General features: G+C 39.9%; 1 protein-coding gene, 1 non-coding gene and 1 pseudogene across 3 annotated transcripts in view; all 3 read left to right on the top strand.

Annotated features, from left to right (window-relative positions):
• Nucleotides 1–6,579, top strand: part of LOC146489085 (uncharacterized) — a 311,447-nt gene that overhangs the window by 245,721 nt on the left and 59,147 nt on the right. The gene's annotated exons all lie outside the window — the stretch shown is intronic.
• Nucleotides 1,334–4,805, top strand: LOC146489092 (tetraspanin-33 pseudogene; annotated as a pseudogene). Its single transcript, XR_014863893.1, has 2 exons — nt 1,334–1,799; nt 2,112–4,805. The product of XR_014863893.1 is annotated as a tetraspanin-33 pseudogene (transcript).
• On the top strand, nt 6,340–6,412 carry Trnav-aac (transfer RNA valine (anticodon AAC)). The gene has a single exon. It is a non-coding gene; the product is annotated as a tRNA-Val (tRNA).

Genomic DNA, 6,579 nt, shown 5'->3' with positions numbered 1-6,579 from the left:
AATCATTTGACTCTTTATCTTTGTATAAGTCACTAGAGGATTTATTTTAAAGACCAAACAGGCCAAGATCAAAAGCTATAAAGAACAAACCATAAACAAAAACCATATAAAGAAAGCAAACAATATTAATTTATATTGTGATTTTCCCTACCTCGTCTTGGACACCCCAGTGAAATCACCTTTCCATTAAGAAGACCATGTTATTATTCCTCGAACAAAATGTTCACGCATTTTGTTTAGACTTCTTAGTGCGGGCAGGTTCCATTGAATAAGTTTATTTTCTCACCTAGTATTGTAAATTGCCACTGTTCTTGCGCATTTTTGTTGCACGGCTTGGAAAGCCGATTCAAAACTACACTCTACAACCAGGATGATTTCCCAGTTTCCCATAGTAGAAACTGAAATAGATGAAATACTTTTGTAAAGAAAATCTTCAAGAAATAAAGCGCGTCGCACAGAAGTGAAAAAGTTGACTTTTTTCATTCATTGGTTGAAGTTGCGAGGGCGAAATCTCATCCGTTTTAATGCGCACTATCTAGAAAGACGTCAATTAGGAAAAAGCAAATTAATTCAAGTTTTAACAAAATAATCCGCTCGACTAATGTGGTCAAGTCTATTCTATAAAGATTGTCCAATTTTTCTTTTTCAACTATGTTCATTTGAAGGCCGTAAAGTTCGTATTAAAGTCAGTCTATGCGGTTCAATTTCCTCAATTATATAGCAACAAAACATTTATGGCCTTAGCTCCCACGAGTCTCCTGTAGCTCAGTGCTAGAGCATCCAAACTAGTAATTGTAAGGTCTTAAGTTCGAATCCTGATAGGAGCACTCGGATTCTTTTCCGGGTATGCCTCTGTCATTTACTGATTAATACATCATCCTAAAACGTTTATAACCGAGATTTTTCTGTTCTTTTTGAGGCACTCTGACTCATGGGCGATTTTGCCCGTAAAAATCAACATCCTTTCACGACTGGCTGTCCACGTAGGTACATAAATTCTGCTATAAGGGGCTTTTCCGTTTTTTTTTTTTTTTTTTAATCGGAAGGGGAATGGGGAAAAACTGGGATAAGGGGCTTTGAAGTGTTTTCATCGTTGAATTAAGGGGACCCCGGAATTCTGCTATCCGTTCACCCCCCCCCCCCCCCCCCCTCAACAGGGGTCTTTGGAATTGAGCCCAATGAACATAAATTCTTCATCAGGAATTAATTTGAGTAGCTTAATTAAATGAAATATCTTAGGAGTATCAAGATATATACTCCTTTTATTTTCTTTTTAATTAACGACTTTTCCATATGATCAAGATAAATTAAGGGGGGAGGGGGCTGGGAAAAATCTCGCTTTCAGTCAGTCCATTCCGGCCGGGAATATTTTAACAACAGCGAGTCGAGATTCCTTGTGACCGTCATCAACCGTTCCATCTTCGGAGCGAGGGAAAGTCGAAACGGGCTTGACAAGAATTCGGCGAAGGAAAATCAAGTTGACCTTGTCTTAACTTTCCATGAGAATTTTTTTCGATTCCTGTCCCAACGATGCAGCCGTTTCTAACATCAACATACTCATTAGTTTGTTAATGACGTGAGCGAGGATTACAAACGCTGCTGTTTTGACAGTTGCTGGGTTACATTCAACTGCAGTCACGCAATGAACCATTTATTTGCATTTTTGTGCAAAACAAAATCTTTGGTGTGGATAAAAGGAACAATTTCATACGTAAGGAGATCTCGCACGAGTTTGGACTTAACATTTTTTTTTTTTTTCTCATATCAATCCTGTGAGTTAAAGGGTATCAGGACTTAAGGTAAGCGTTGTCAGTCTGGCGAATTTTCAGGGCCTGCAATTTGACCAAGTTACTTTGCAATTAAGCATCTCGGTCGTACTGAAGACAGTTTGGCTTGTTTATCCGAATTACTGGAACTTCGTGACGAATCGAACAGTGTTCAAAGCTTTCGTTTTATCCAGGCAGGTCGAGGTACAGTATATATGCACAGCCGGACTATTCAATTGAATTTGCGAACAATAGCATTCCGTTCGGCCGGTTGATAAATTATATTTGGATTTTATTAATAGCGATCTCAATCATACTTCTGACAATCATTTATTCCTTTTCTAGAGTTCCAACACCGCACTCCGAACGTTTGATACTTCTTGCTTCAATATCGGCGAGTATAACTTAGCACATTAGTGTAAACACAGTGGCGTTATGATCCGCGAAAGTCGAGTAAGTCCTGCGGTGGGAACAACGGCCGAGGAAGAAGGACCTTCCGGGATTATCAAGTACATCCTATTCTTTGTCAACGTTCTCTTCTGGTTCTTCAGTATTCTCATCCTTGGTATCGGTGTTTACGTGATGGTGGAACAACGAGATGTGTACAGCAAACTGACAGATTTGTATTACGACCCCGCTGTGATATTTGTTGCGTTCGGTGGGCTTATGTTCATCATTACCTTCAGCGGTTGCCTTGGCGCGCTACGCGAAAATACATGCCTGCTGTATTTTTACGCCGGAATCATCATATTTCTTTTGATTCTGGAAATAGTTTGTGGAATTGTCGGTTTTGTTAATAGTGCAAAACTCGAGGAAACAGTCGACGAGAAGCTCCGTACAGCCATCGAGTTCTACCGAGATCCGAAAAAACAAGATCTACACTTTCTCATTGACACGGCTCAATCGGAATTAGGTTGCTGCGGTAAAAGGAAGTACACCGATTGGCAGGCAAATCAGTACTTCAACTGCACAGTTCCTTCAGTTGTTGTGTCGTCTTGTGGTGTTCCTTTCTCTTGTTGCAGGACCGAGGAGCAGCGATCAAATCGACAGTGCGGGTATGGAGTGGACAAGTTGAGTGATTTCGAAAGAAAGGAGAGGATCTATGTACGGGGTTGCCTCACAGTTGCCGTTGAGTGGCTCCAGGATAATCTAGTCCTTATTGGAGGACTGTCATTTGCTGTTGTTGTATTGCAGATAATAACTGTGTGCCTGGCATTATCATTAAGGAGGCAAATTCTCGAGGTGAAACTGTCGTTTGAGAGCGTTAATTGAGACGGCATTGAAGATTCTGTAAAAGGAATTGCAGTCCATTAATTTAAACATACTCCCAGAGTTTTGACAGTGTAGTGATGGCCTAAACGTGCGCTGCTATATAGAACTGATTTGCGTTGTTTTTCGGTAAAGTGATACATGTAAACGGACTAGCTCTTCTAGCCTGGCTGCGCATCTCGTAAACTTGCTTCCGCATTTTAAGGCAAATTTTGTTCCCGCATGGCGTCAGAACATTTCAAATGCCCTGTACGCTTTATGTACGATAAGCTTAGAGGGACCACCCTACCGTGACCATTCAACACGTTTCTTTTCTTTCTCGTCAAGGGGCAGTATCATGGGAGATCGATGGGAGATTTGGCCAAAATTCACTAAATTTAAACTTTGAACACTGTGTTACTTAATTTCTCAATCGCTAATTTAAAGAAATGTTAATAAAGATTCTAAGACGAAAGGTTGAACCAAAATAAAGTACAACCGGCGATTTTAGTGCGTTACAACAGCGAAATTTGAAGACGTCCGCCAGACGTTTTCAAATTTGAACCCCTCTCCATCTTGGTCATCTGCCGGCGAAAATATCCTTGGATAGAGCCTTTGCATTCTGATAGTCTTTTAATGGAATTTTGTCATTATATCTTGGCTGCTATCAACCGAATAGCGTCTTTCCGATTTACAATGTGTTACTAAAAATAGCGTGATACTGTCCCTTTAAACAGCACTGTTGTTCAGAAAATAGCTATATTTATCGAAACACCGAGGGTATAAACCTTTACATATGTAGACATGCAGATGCCGAAACTTTATTTAGTCAGTTGTCAAATAAATTAAGGTGATTAATTGTATATCTTTCAAGTGGTATTTCGTTCACACGTGAAAGTAGGTATTTAAAATATCAGTATTCTATCCAGTGAGGAAGGGCATCCGTGGCAGAAGGGAACGGGAAATCAGTTTTCTGTGAAAAAAAAATGTAGCTGTATAGAAAGACAAGATTGATTTCATTTAATTTCTAAATGTTTTACTAGTAACGCGAGATATGGCCTTCACAAATAAACACTCGAATGACCGGTTCCATATAGGGTCAATAGATTATTTTTTAAAAATACGAACTTTTATTTGTACTGAAAATAATTTCACGAAAATGTGGCCTTCGGAAATAATCCTCTACTAGTAAGGTCAACATATCAATTAAAAATAAGGACTTCGATTGTTCGCTTTATTTGTAGGTAAAAATAATTTAAAAACTGAATCAATGGTTCCTGAACGAGATCGCTTTTTGTGTAGCGATGTAGAATCTTTTTTGAGATTTTGCCGAGCAGCCTAACGTTTTGTCGTAACTATATAGTTCTTCGTCTTCCAGTGCAGGACGCTTGTGATAACAGAGAAAAAGAGAGGGAAAAAAAAAAAAGCGACGCAGTATATTCAAAACGAAGTGGAGTTACTTGGGTAAATCTCTGACGTGTTTGAAATGCACGAAAATCAGTCTAGTTTGCAATAAAAAATAGCGGATTTTGCGATATCCGTTAAATCATGTACCAGTTCGAAAAAGCTGACTTCATAAGGTCCCTCGCTCGGCCGTACACAGTCTGCATAAAAAGGTCGTCGGGCGAAAATATGGGGGCGTAACATGATGTACAAGGTCCAGGATGTTATACATGATGTAATATTACGACTCGTAATCCCGACAAACCTGTAAATCAGTTATTCTTTTTATTTATTGCCAACTGACGTGTTTAAATAAAATAAATAAATAAAATTCTATGTTAAATTATATGTAATGTTTGGGTTTTTTATGATTGGTATACTGATAAGGAATCATATGTACCAGGTGGGCTCCTGGTTGTACACTTTTCATGCAACAATTGCATGGTTCACGCTTAGCGTGCGTATATCGAGACATGGATGCACGCGATAAGTTTGGAAAGCACGAGAGAAGCGTAAGAGTTGCTCGAGGCGTAGCCGAGAGTAACTCTAGCTTCTTGCATGAGTGCTGTCCAAACTTCCCATGTGCATTCATAACTTGATATACGCACAGCTAAAAGCATAAACCAATTCTTAAATAACATTGAAAATAAAGTAAATGATTCCTGGAAAACTTCCTGAACTGAATTACAAAATGCTTTGTACAAAAAAAAAAGGTGAAAGTGGTTTCTCATATCGGTTTAATCTTAACGTTTCATTAAACTTCGACAAGCTCTTATAAATTGAAAAAATATACATTTTTGTGGTGTTGTCTCTATGTAAAACGTTTTTTATAACATAGCGCGCACATGCTTCCCCCATCTGACTTGCACACGTCATCGGATGGACGCACGGCCGTGCGTATGTTGAGAAATGTACCATGATGACGCCAATAAGAATTACATTAGGATGCACGCGCGCTGTTATAAACCGGTATCAGTCTCTGCCGTCAATTGTAGCCCGCAATTCAAGCGTGTGTTTTCTCTTATTTCTTTCCTTTTCTTATTTTTCTTCTTTTTTTTGGGGGGGGGGGGGGCGGGGGGGGGGGGTGACAGGGGTTGGGGAGCGAGACTAAAAGCGATAGGCGCTGCCATCTTGGATTTTAAAAGTAGAGGAAGATTGGGGAGAGTCCAACGTGCGACCAAGGACCCTCTCAGATTTTGCAAATCCAACATGGCGGCTGTGAATTAACTGAGATCCCAGATGGCACTCGCGCGCCCGCCGTAAACGCTTGCCTTGCAGGCTAACTCGGCTGAAACAACTTCAGCTAAAAGGAACAAACCATGAACGATAAGATCCAGCAACTTGCTATCTGGGAAGCGTTTGACCAATGAGCTTACAGTGTATTTGCATTTTTCTTCGGTAAGAAAATAAAAGCACTAGTCGTTTCTAGAACGAATACTGCAAAACAAGGCTGGACACTTGATGGTACTACACAATGTAGTATTTGATAGCCCTGACGTATTGAACGGAAGAGAAGCCCGTTTGTTTGGCAGGGATCAGAGCTCCATTTTAAGGCAGGGAACATCCGTTTTTGGATTTAGCTGCTTGCTGACACCGTAAGCCTAAGCACTGATTTAAAAACGGTTTAGCTGTCATTTTTTGTCACGGCTAACTCTCTGAAATAAGTTTTAATTCCGATTTTCGTCAGTTAGCTTCCTTTGGTCTAGTGGATATGGATAGGACATATCAAGAAAATGACCAGGGCTTGAGGCGTACACGAATTTGATTTTTTAAACTTCTTTTACCGTTTGAAATAAGATTTCTGTTTTGTAAAAAACATAAGGTGTCAAACCTTGTTTTGGAGTATCATTCTAGTGATAACCAATATGACCAGCTCCCAGTTGGCTTGATAGCTCAGTTGGTAGAGCACTGCACCAACATCGCAGAGGTCATGGGTTCGAATCCCGTTCAAGCCTGATTTTTTTTTCAAGCTTTCTTTTCGCAACTGCTTAAGTTGCGTAGTAACTGCGAGGATCTTTCTTCTATTTGCTATAACGTTTTGTTTATCGACAACTAAAAAGTTATGGCTCGTCTGTGCAGGCCCTTTAAAGTCCCCTCCTGGGAGTCATAAAAACAGAGAAGA

The sequence above is a fragment of the Pavona decussata genome, unplaced genomic scaffold, assembly GCF_977016875.1.
Source record: "Pavona decussata unplaced genomic scaffold, jaPavDecu1.1 SCAFFOLD_6, whole genome shotgun sequence".
Classification (NCBI taxonomy): Eukaryota; Metazoa; Cnidaria; class Anthozoa; order Scleractinia; family Agariciidae; genus Pavona; species Pavona decussata.
The sequence above is the reverse complement of the archived record's forward strand: the minus strand, read 5'-3'. Positions and strand labels throughout refer to the sequence as shown.